Here is an 11,084-nt window from a genome sequence, read left to right on the forward strand (position 1 = left end):
TAAGTCTCTGCTACATCAGATTGCTTAATGAATTAGCAAGGATTTATTGAATCCTTTCCATGAGCCCAAAGTTTAAGAAGGAAACTCAAACCCCTCTCTTGTCTTCCCCCTCCCACTTTTCTGAACTTCTCTTTCTGACTACTCTTTAGAGATCCCACTTCAGATCCCAGACCCTGAGCTCAACCTGAGCCTTTCCACATGGGACATTTGCCCATCAAGTTCACATTTTCTCTGTGATCCCTCCACAGCCCTCAGAGCTCTCTGGCAGGTCAGGTTCACTCCATTCAATAGCTACTTTGTGGAGTCATTATAATTACATGTTACCACGTGCTGGAAACAACTGCTTTATACATATAAGTTAGAACATGGATAAAAAAGATGTATGGCCAGATTCTAAAGTGAGTTGGGTCTGCATTGCCCAGTGTGTCTGCAACAGTCAAAACTGCAACATCTGGCAAGGCTATCTGGGAATGTTTGTGTAAACTTTTGACCTCTGAAAGTACACAAGTGGTGAGTTGTGACATCAGCATTTAGGGTAAAGGTGTATGTATGCAATAAACTCCAGAATTTTCTCCTCAAGAAAGAGAGCATCCTCAATCACTTAAAATAAACTCAGAATAGTACACCTCAAGATCTGTGATATCTTTTCCACAGCAATACCTTTTCTTCCACATGTACAAGTTCTTTGAAGAAACCTCCTTGTCTACATATTAATGGTTCCTCAAGATACCAACGATGCCTTGCTCAGAGTTCACTTTCAACAATGCCATCGACTTACCTACTGGCAGGTGTATATATAGATTTGATTGATGGGAAATAATTCAGAAGAATGTAAGCTGTTACAAGGAATACTAGATTTTGGTGCACATATGATTCAAAAATTATTCTTTCACCTATTTCTAAAGAAAGATGTAGCATAACAGCGACATCACATTTTTGCCTAAATAAAAATATTTTCTTTTCAAATATGTATTTTTTGAAGCACTATTTCATGAGATTTAGGCTTTGTCCTCCTCCCAAGAATCCACCCTTACTTTGGATGAAGGTGTTAGTGGATCTATGAATAGTGATCCCGGGTATATTCCTGAGAAGGATGGTATGTTTTGGCATGGGATGATGGAAAACAGGAACCTAGAGAAATTTAATCAGAAGACAGCAGTCCTTGAAAGTGGAAAGGAATGGAGAACAAGCCACATAGAAGAGCCCAGAGACATTTGACTCTCAGGAGTCCCTGAGGGAAATCATCCAATAGTAGTGGCATAAAAGGTAAGATTCCTAAGCATACAAAAGCATCAAACAAACAACTCAAAGACTTTTCCTTCAACTGCTCTGAAATCAATGTTTCACTAAAAATATGATTCATCAGCTGTGAGCCTTACTCAGAAGCACTTCCATATCGTCCTATAGTAACAAACCTTCTATACGTTCAGGAAGATGGTACAGTGGTTAAATGCCCGGGCACTGACTCCAGGCTGACTGGGTTTGGACCCCAGCTGTGTGGCCTGTGGTGAGTTAGCTCATCATGCCTTGCCTTGGTTTGCTCCTTTGTAAAATGGGGATGAAAAGAGCACTTCTCTTAGGGTGTGAATCCAATGAGAGAAAGGACAGGGCCTGGCTTGCATTAGCAGCTGACTTTGTATGGCCTTTATTCCACCGCAGAAGTAAGCTTAGTCTGAAGATCACAAGGTTCTTGGCCAGAGGTGGGTGGCTGACTTCACCTCACATCCACCCTGGAAGGTGCTGTTGGGGTCTCCCTCGGGTGCTACGGGCTTCAAGTCTTCAGATGAAGTGGAGACAGCTCTAACAGCTGTTCCTTCTCAAACAAGCACTCATGGGCCTCAGCATCTTGGTCACAATCCCTTCTGCTGGACTGTGGACTCTGCAAGACTCTTGGATGCCAGGAATGAAGGAAGCTGATGCTTCCGCAACCAAGACCGTTGCCTCCTTGAGGAAGGCAACAATTGGAAGTCCCTGGGCCTGTCATGTGGTCAGGAGAGCCCCAGGTGAGGACAAGGAGCTTAGGACAGTAGCAAGGGGCCTGAGCACCAGCCAAAAAAGTCATAAGGTGGGGAGGACATTTGCCCCCCAATCTGGAGTCTTTAATGTTAATTTACTTACCAGTTCACAGTTTTAAAAATAACTGAGTTGTCAAAACATGAGGATTATTTTCCCTCCTAACAAGGCCACAAAGAGTGAAACATAATCTGGAATTGGTTCTTTCATAAATATCATTACACAATGTGTTTTGCCACTTAACACGGGAATACAAGGGAGAGAATAAAGCATTCCATGTTCTCGGTGTCCTTGAAACCGTATGAAGTCCAAGCAGGTACTTGTGGCGGACAGAATCTTGAATGTGACTCCTACCGTGTATCTAATCAGGAACCTCAAAGTCATTTCTATCGATCTTTGTCCCCAAACACTCACATGCGCACACCAAATAAAATTATGGTCCAGCTTTCTAAAAAGCTTGCATACGTATAAAAAGTCTTTAAAGCCTGGGAGAGGTGGTGATCCACTTCCCACTCAGCGTTAGATACATTTGACGGAAACAATTCGGAGGAGATGTAAGTTGTCAGGAGAATGCCAGATTTCCGTGCACATGTGATTTGGTACACAAGTACCAGAAATAACACTTGCAGGTGAGAAGTTACACACAAGTTACAAAGAAGCAAAAGTAGGTGTTCCCACCCAGGAGAGTGAGTGGGAGACATCTCACCTGGGGGAGTTTCAAATCTGTCTCTGAAGTTCAAGAATAAAGCTGTGTTAGAGCAAACTATTGGACATCCTGCTCCACTGAGGCAGCCGAGGATGTGATTTGGGAATAGTGAACATTCATTGTTTTGACTGTGCAGAGCCCCCAGCTCCCTTTATTTGGTAATGGAACCAATACTTTCCTACAGGATCTACTCTTCCTCTCTGTTCAGTCCAGGTGGTTCAGGGCCTGCTTCATGGGTGGACACATGTTCCAGGTCTAGTCAGTGAGCATAGAAGCCCCCCTGGCTAGCCACAGTTCTGAGGTGCGAGCATGGTCCTGTCAGAGTCTAAATCAGACCCCATTCCAGAACTTTAAGCATATTTGAAACTCTAGAGAGAGAGAGAGAGGTAGGCAGGCTTTTCCAACTGTAATTAATAAGAGGAAAGGATAAAAGCCAGCAACCTCTGGCAGCCATCTTGCCACCATGAGGTAAGAACCTAAGAACGGCGTCAAAGGAGCAAAGCAGAACTGAGATGGAGAGAGTGAGATGAGCTCCTGAATCCAGCCAGTATCTGGAACTAGCCTCCCTGCGACTTTCCTTTTTCAAGCAAATAAACTTTTCTTTATCCTTTAGCCATCTTGAATTGGGCTTTCTGTACCTACAACCAAAAGAATCTGGCCACTGTAGATGAAGATCAGAGATGGTGGGTGCCCATGGTTTGCTGGTTCCAAATGCCACCTGCAAGATGAAGTGGCATTTACCTAATCTCCCAACGTCCACCAACTGTGGTTGTTATCACAGTGAAGAAAAACTTCCTGGAAGATTAGACTCTTTCGGGAAGGTACTTTGAGGGCATTTCCTACATAGATGAGCATATGACATAAAGCAGCAAAACTAGAAACTCTGGACGTGCTGGCCAACCACTTCCTTAAATCTTACTTCTTGCCAAGTGAAGAAAGTCCCGAAAAGCATGATGATTCTTTGTGTATTACTGGATCCCACATTCTTGTCATTTTGAAACTTTACCTGCTTGCTCTCTTTTTCTCTTTTTGTTTGTCATACCTGCGTATGCATCACAGCTGTAACCAGTGACAGATCTGCCTTTTCACTTCCATGGTGGGAACTGAAATGTCTTTTATGCCCAAGTATTCACGATCCACCACCACCCGTGAGTGTCTTCTGAGTAACCCAAAGGTAGTAGCAGTCTTTTTTGTGGGTAAGTCACGAAAGCCAGACTTGGTAAACTTGGTAAATAGAGGTCAGCCACAGCTGAAAACTTAAGTTTTCAAATATGAATGTTATCCTGGCCAATAAAAATAGAAATCACCATGGAGGAGCTAATTAAACATAATAAACAGTTCAGGCGGAACAGGAAACAGCTATTTTTCCTGTCTCCAAAGCTTCTATTACAGGGGAAGGAAGAGCTAATGAGGAATACGAGAAGAATGGGGAGTTCATACCAGCGACTGAATGTTTGGCATCAGAGAAAAGCAAAGTCACAAATGTAATCACAAACGTGGGGTTTCAGTTCATGCATGCGGGAAGGGGCAGGGGATTTTTAACTGTGCGGATCAGTTATGCACAGTTTATCACACAAAATGGTGAAGTTTATGGTTACCTGGGATTTGCAGGTGGTTGTGCCAAAATACTTTTTGGTGACAAGATAACACACACCAGAGAGCTTCGAGGACTACAAAGAAGTGAAGAAGAAGGTCATGCGGAGGGAGCACGGGATGAGTAGACAAAGAGGAGAAGGTGGAGGGGGAGACTGAGGAAGAGAAGCCTTCCTCCTCTGGAATTAGGGTTGAAGACAACTCATCAAGAAACCAAAAGCAATTGGATGCCAGTCCAAAGACTTCAACAGTACGGAGATGTAGTAACTTAAGAAGACTTAGTATAAAGTGGAAGAAGATTTCCGTGTGATTTTACAAAGACCCAAGGCCATTCTCTCTGATACAGACTCACAAAGTTACTGATGGATGAGACAAGCGTGAAACCAGGAGGGAACCACCCTCTCCGTGGCTCTCTAGGATTCCACGCATCCCAGGACGTTTGAAATGTGGCCCGTGGTTCCATGCACAGAGGCTGTGATTTGCAAATGGATGGTTTTCTGCTTTCCTGGAGCGCAGGCCTTGTGCCTCTCCCCCACAACCTGAAGATAGCTGCTCACATCTGCTTGGTTCCTCCCCCACCGAGCATACCATCTGTCCCTGGGAAAGACAAGGGAGGCCTCGTGGCTGAGGAACTGCGGCAGACAGAGCCCCACAACACGCTCAAGACCCCGGCTTAGGCCGAGCCAACCCTGCAAAACCTCCCCACGCCCTGTTGGTCAATGTCAAAAGTAGGGGTAAGTCAGGAGGAGTGATAAAAACCAAATTTTTCCTATGATTTTGATTTGTCCCTAAGGTAATGATTTGTGCTGAGGTCCTGAGAGCTGAAAGCAGACCAGTTATAAAGAGAAAAGAAAGGGGCTGAAGGAAAATCTGCAGAGAAAAAAGTTCAGAATGAGATTTTAATTCAGTCTTTGATGATGGTACTTCAATACACTCTACCATGCGATACATTTATTTATTGCTGTGCCAGAAATGCAGAAAGATGCAGGTTGGCTGGAGAGGACCTAAAGGAGCCAGGGCCATTTAAGAGGAAAAAGAATATCCAGTTTTCTAAGGCTGGGCCACAAGCAGCTGAATTTAGGCACAGGAATAAAGACGAAGATACATATTGAGTTATGTTAGCATAATGAAAACAACGTAGGAGAATGTTTAAGCAAGTTTTCAAGATTGCAGGAATTCAAATAACCAAGGTAATAAAACGAACACAGGAAGTGTAGGTTTAAATCTCCCATAACCAAATCAAAAGAGTAGCCAAAGCTCAACTAATTAGTACAACGGGATTTTTTTTTTCCCCAAGGAAGCAATTACAACAGTTAGGATTTTCTACAACTTCAAGAATTTCTCCCTTCTAGGAGAGCTGGAGACAGAGACCCTGACTATTTGCATGACTTTTGCCAAGTTGCTTTCTCCTTCAGACTCGACTTTCTCATCTCCGAAAAATGGGATGGTAACTCCAGCTACCTTACGGGATGGTCAAAATGTTGAAACGTGACCATGTATGAAAACAAAGCGGGGCATCTGGGTGGCTCAGTGATTATCTACCGTTGGCTCAGGTCGTGATCCCGGGGGTCCTGACTCTCTCTCTGTGTCTGTCATGAATGAATAAATAAAATATAAAAAAAAAACAAAAAACTTTTCTACCTGAAAGCTCTCAACAAATGCAGTTATTGATGGTAAACGCCTTAATGTTTTGAATTTCCTTGTTCTTCCATTGGGTTGTGATGTTTCCAGTGAATTCGGGTGCTCACTGAGGGATTAGAAACCCTGGCACCCCAAAGTTAGACATGGAGAAAATGCTGGAACTAAGTAAATCACCATGGGCTGTCTTTAGGTGGTCAGCACTGGAAGACCTCTCTATAATATGAGGTCAAAGTAGGCACTGAAGGTCAATGTGGGCAAGCCAAAGGGGACGTCATCCATAGATGAGTGGCAGTGGTGGGCACCATCATCCCCCGAGCTGCTCACGCCAAACACCCATGAGCCACAGGGAGGGCGATGGGAGTTTTTTGTTTCAGGGATATAGAGTTTCAGTTATGCAAGAGGAAGGAAATTCTGTGGATGAGTGGTGGCAGCGGTAGGGCAACAATGTGCCTGTACTTCACGACAGTGACCTGTATACTTAAAAATGTTTAAGATGGTAAATTTTATGTGAGGTGTACTTTGCCACAATTTTAAAAGTATGAATCCCACCCTCTCCCCTGGGATCACCTTGGATTCCTTTTTTTTTTTTTTTTCACCTTGGATTCCTACATTCATTTATTAATAAGATGGGATAACACAAAGAAAGAGTTTGAGAAGATGGGAGACGAGGTCCTGAAAATCAAATGATCTGCCAGTGACCGGGACGCAGACATGTTTCTGGGTTTTTCTCCCCCCACCCACCCCCAATTGATCTCTCCAACACAGCTTCTGTGACCAGATCCTCTGTAGCAAGGCCATCCACTCAGACCTCTGGTCCAGGGCTAGTAGCCTCAGGTTAGCTCTGTGTGAAGGTGGGAAATAGAAAGAAAAGGCATTTAGAAATCTAAAAAAAGAAATCTAGATAAAAGATAACCTAGCATTAGTTCCTACAGCAGAATGATGTGACTTGCAGTGGTTTCCACACATCTCTGGGTTAACAGGAAGACTTATTATGATTTTACAAAGACTCCGGGGGGCTCATTTGTTGGATATCTTGCCACTGATGGTTTCACTGTTAAAAAGCAACAAAAATAAGCAAGTGAGTACTCTGGGAGCAGGATTAAGGACCCTGGCCAGAAATAATTTCCCAAATCCTGTGTCAATAGGCAATGTATAACACGAGATTGTCATCCTGGCAGGTCCAAAGCTAAAAAATGAAAACAAAATAAACCAAAGGTAACAGCAGACCAGGAAGCCAGTATGAAAACTTCTCTATACTTCTTTTGAAAGTAACTTTTTAGAGCTGAACTACATACAGGCTTCCACTGTGATACCTGTTGCAGGGACCTCTGGCACGGGCAGGGGGAGACACCTTTGCCTTCCCGTATGATCTATAAGAAAACAGAACATGAAGGCTTTGGGGTCCTTCGGATACATCCAGAGGCTGATCCCAGGAGATGTAGGGTCACAAGCCATGAGGCCAGAAATGCTGTGATTTGCAAACGGTTCATTGCCTTCAAAGGGAGGATAAATTGGAACAGCATTTCAAAGGCATTAAAAAGTTGTGCCTGTGTGTTTTTAAATTGTTTACTCTTGGTGCAGTACTTCTACCCAGGAGTTTTGCTTGCGAAAATAATCAGTCAAGCCCAGGATGTTTTTGCAGCATTGCTTATAATGGCAAAGGATTGCTCATCTCTTAAATATTGTATTGATTTAAAAAATTATGATATCCTCTATGATGGAATACTATGAGGGCATTAATAGGATGGTGGAAATCTATTTATTGAACAGATAGCTTGGCAACATGTCTCATTGCTTCAAAGAAAGTACAGAGACTTTACCTCTTCCTCTCTCAGGAATATTATCTTCAAAAGATAATAAAACTACTCCAGGATGTTCAGCACAGTAATGTTTACTGTCCAGTGTCAAGCGTTACACACACCGCTGTAATGCGAAGCTCTATTAATTGAGATTGGATAAATACATTATAAAGCGGCATACCATGCAGGTATTACAACGACACTCTCCGCTGATCTTTGCCGCATAGGGAGCTAATTATTAAGCAGGAATATTAAGCAGAAAAAAATTTACAAAATAGTAGTTATTGTGTAATTTCATCTTAGTAGAAGTAAAAATAACTATAGAAAAAAAAGCGTGTGTGCCTGCACACACCCACCCACAGGCAACCTAAATGTGCAACGGTAGTTATTTCCGGGTGGGATGTTTAACAAGCTTTTATCTTTTTTATGTTTATTTTTATAATGGGAATGTATTTTTTCTGTAGAATGAAAATGCAACAATGCTATTTCCATGATTTTTTTAAAAAGCACACGATGGCGTTATTTAAGAAGTCCTTCTAAGGCAGTATTTCTCAACCTTGTTTTCATTACCACCCCCTGAAGAGCCTTTTCTGACATTTTTTTCCCTAAGCACCCCTGCCATGAAATTTTAATACCACACTATATTGTATATGTTTATGTACTTTACTTACATCCGCTTTATATATAACAAGTATGTGACTTTTTTGATCCTCAAGAACCAATCCCACTCCCCCCATTGAAAATTATGTTCTTTTCCTTTTTTAAAGATTAATTTACTTGAGAGAGAGAGAGAGAGATCAAGTGGGCAGGGGGAGGGGCAGAGGGAGAAGGAGAGGGGAAGCATGCTGCCTGCTGAGCACAGAGCCCAAGGTGGGGCTCTATCTCACCACCCCGAGATTGTGACCTGAGCTAAGACCAAGAGTCAGACGCTTAGCCAACTGTGCCACTCAGATGACCCGAAAATTATGTTCTGAAGGAGAATAGGAGCTAGTGTGCAGAAACTTGCTTAATTATCCTAAACTAACTTTTCTACTTTACGTCTTCTTTTGCATGGTTTATTTTAATCTTTTGCATAAACTCAGCAGCCGGCAGCTCAAAGTATTCTACTGTCCAAATTCGCTTCACTGGCCAACTTTTCTGAGAGGTGGAGGGGTAGGACGTAGGCTGGTGGGCCCATCCATTCCACTTATTGTTGCTCCCTGTCCTTCCTAGCAGGTGTGGTACCCAGGAGCACCCCCAATGTCTCATCCTCTACTCCATGGGACTCTACCTTCCAGGGAGATCTGAAATCCACAGGGCAGGCTGTAAGAAGCCAGCTGAAGTCTTGGGAGACAGCTGAAGCTCTGTCCATAGGCAGACTTTCTTCTTCCTCAGAAAAGCTTTAGCTCTGATCTGAGGGCCTTTTGGCTGAGCATGTCACACACACCTAAACTATCAAACATACTCTTCCTTACTTAGAGTCAACTGATTATGGACTTGAATTATATTCACAAAATACCTTCACAGCAACATCTGGATTTGTGTTTGGGTAACTGGGATGGTAGCACAGCCAAGCCGACACCCGAAGACTGCCCATTACAGTCTATCCTTTGTCAACCTGGCACCCACGCACGTCTCCTTAAGCCATACTTAATCGCCAAATAAAGACGATGACAGGGTCACACTTGTTCACTCCTCTGCTTTGATGCCCTCTAACTTAAATACTGTGATTTATAAAGTTAACTGCTATTGATACATCTCATGTGAGATGATAAAAGGAAAAGGGGAAAGGAAAGAAAAAGAGTATTTGGTAATATATATGCAAACACATCCATATCAAAATAAGGAAGAAATGCAATAATCACTGTCACTGTTTCTGTGACTGGTCATGTGGTCACAGCAAGCACTTGAGTGGGTCACGGTCTGGTGGAGTGACTGAATTGTTCATTCCTAAAATCTCTGGACCATTAGCAATACTCCCTAAATTGGGTGGTTGTTGTAATTTTCTTTCTTTTTTCGCATTTAAAAGCAACTCTTAAATGGTTAATCGAAGTGTAGTTGATATATAATATTAAATTTCTCTCAGGATGCCTGGGTGGCTCAGTTGGTTAAGCATCTGCTTTTGGTTCAGGTCTTGATCTCGGGGTCCTGGGATGGAACCCCCGCATCAGGCTCCCTGCTAAACAGGGAGTCTGATGCTCCCTCTCCTTCTGCCCCTCCCTGCCACTCATGTGTGCGCATGGGCTTTCTCTCTCTTTCAAATAAATAAAATGTTTAAAAAGAATAAATTACTTTCAGGCATGTAACAGAGTGGTTCAACAATTATACACATTATTAAATGCTCACCACAGTAAGCGTATCATAATATTGACTATATTGCCTATGCTGTACTTGTCATTCCCATGACTAACTTTGTAACTGTAAATTTGTACCTCTTAGTCCCCTTCATCCATTTTGCCCATCCCTCTGCTCCCTTCCCCTTAGGCAAACTCCAGTTTGTTCCTTATATTTATGAACGTTTCTTTCTTCTTGTTTGTTCATCTGTTATGTTTTTTAGATTTCACATGTAAGTGGAACCATATGGTATTGGCCTTTCTCTGCCTGGCTTATTTCCCTTAGCATAATACCCACTAGGTCCATCCCTGTTGTTGCAAATGGCAAGATTTCATTCTTTTTTATGGCTGAACAATATTCCAGTGTGTAATAATACTACACATATACACACACACACACACACACATATGCACACAAACCACATCTTCTTTATTAATTCATCTAGCAATAGGCAATAGGTTGCTTCCATATCTTGGCTATTGTAAATAATGCTGCAATAAACATAGGGATGCATATCTTTCTGAATTAGCATTTTTGTTTTTGCGTAAGTATCCAGAAGTAGAATTACTGGATTGTATAATATGTCTATTTCTTTTTTTTAATTTTTTTTAATTTTTATTTATTTATGATAGTCACACAGAGAGAGAGGCAGAGACACAGGCAGAGGGAGAAGCAGGCTCCATGCACCGGGAGCCCGATGTGGGATTCGATCCCGGGGCTCCAGGATCGCGCCCTGGGCCAAAGGCAGGCACCAAACCGCTGCGCCACACAGGGATCCCAATATGTCTATTTCTAATTTTAAAAAATTTAATTGTATTTTTTTAAATTTATCTTTTTAAAAATTTTTTATTTTTAATTCCAGTATAGTTGACATAGTGTTATATTAGTTTCAGGTGTGCAATATAGGGATTCAACACTTCCATACATCAGCCAGGGCTCATGACAATTGCACTCCTTCATCCTCATCATCTATTTTACCCATCCCCCCACTCACCTCCCCTCTGGTAACCATCAGTTTG

The sequence above is a fragment of the Nyctereutes procyonoides genome, unplaced genomic scaffold, assembly GCF_905146905.1.
Source record: "Nyctereutes procyonoides isolate TBG_1078 unplaced genomic scaffold, NYPRO_anot_genome, whole genome shotgun sequence".
NCBI lineage: Eukaryota > Metazoa > Chordata > Mammalia > Carnivora > Canidae > Nyctereutes > Nyctereutes procyonoides.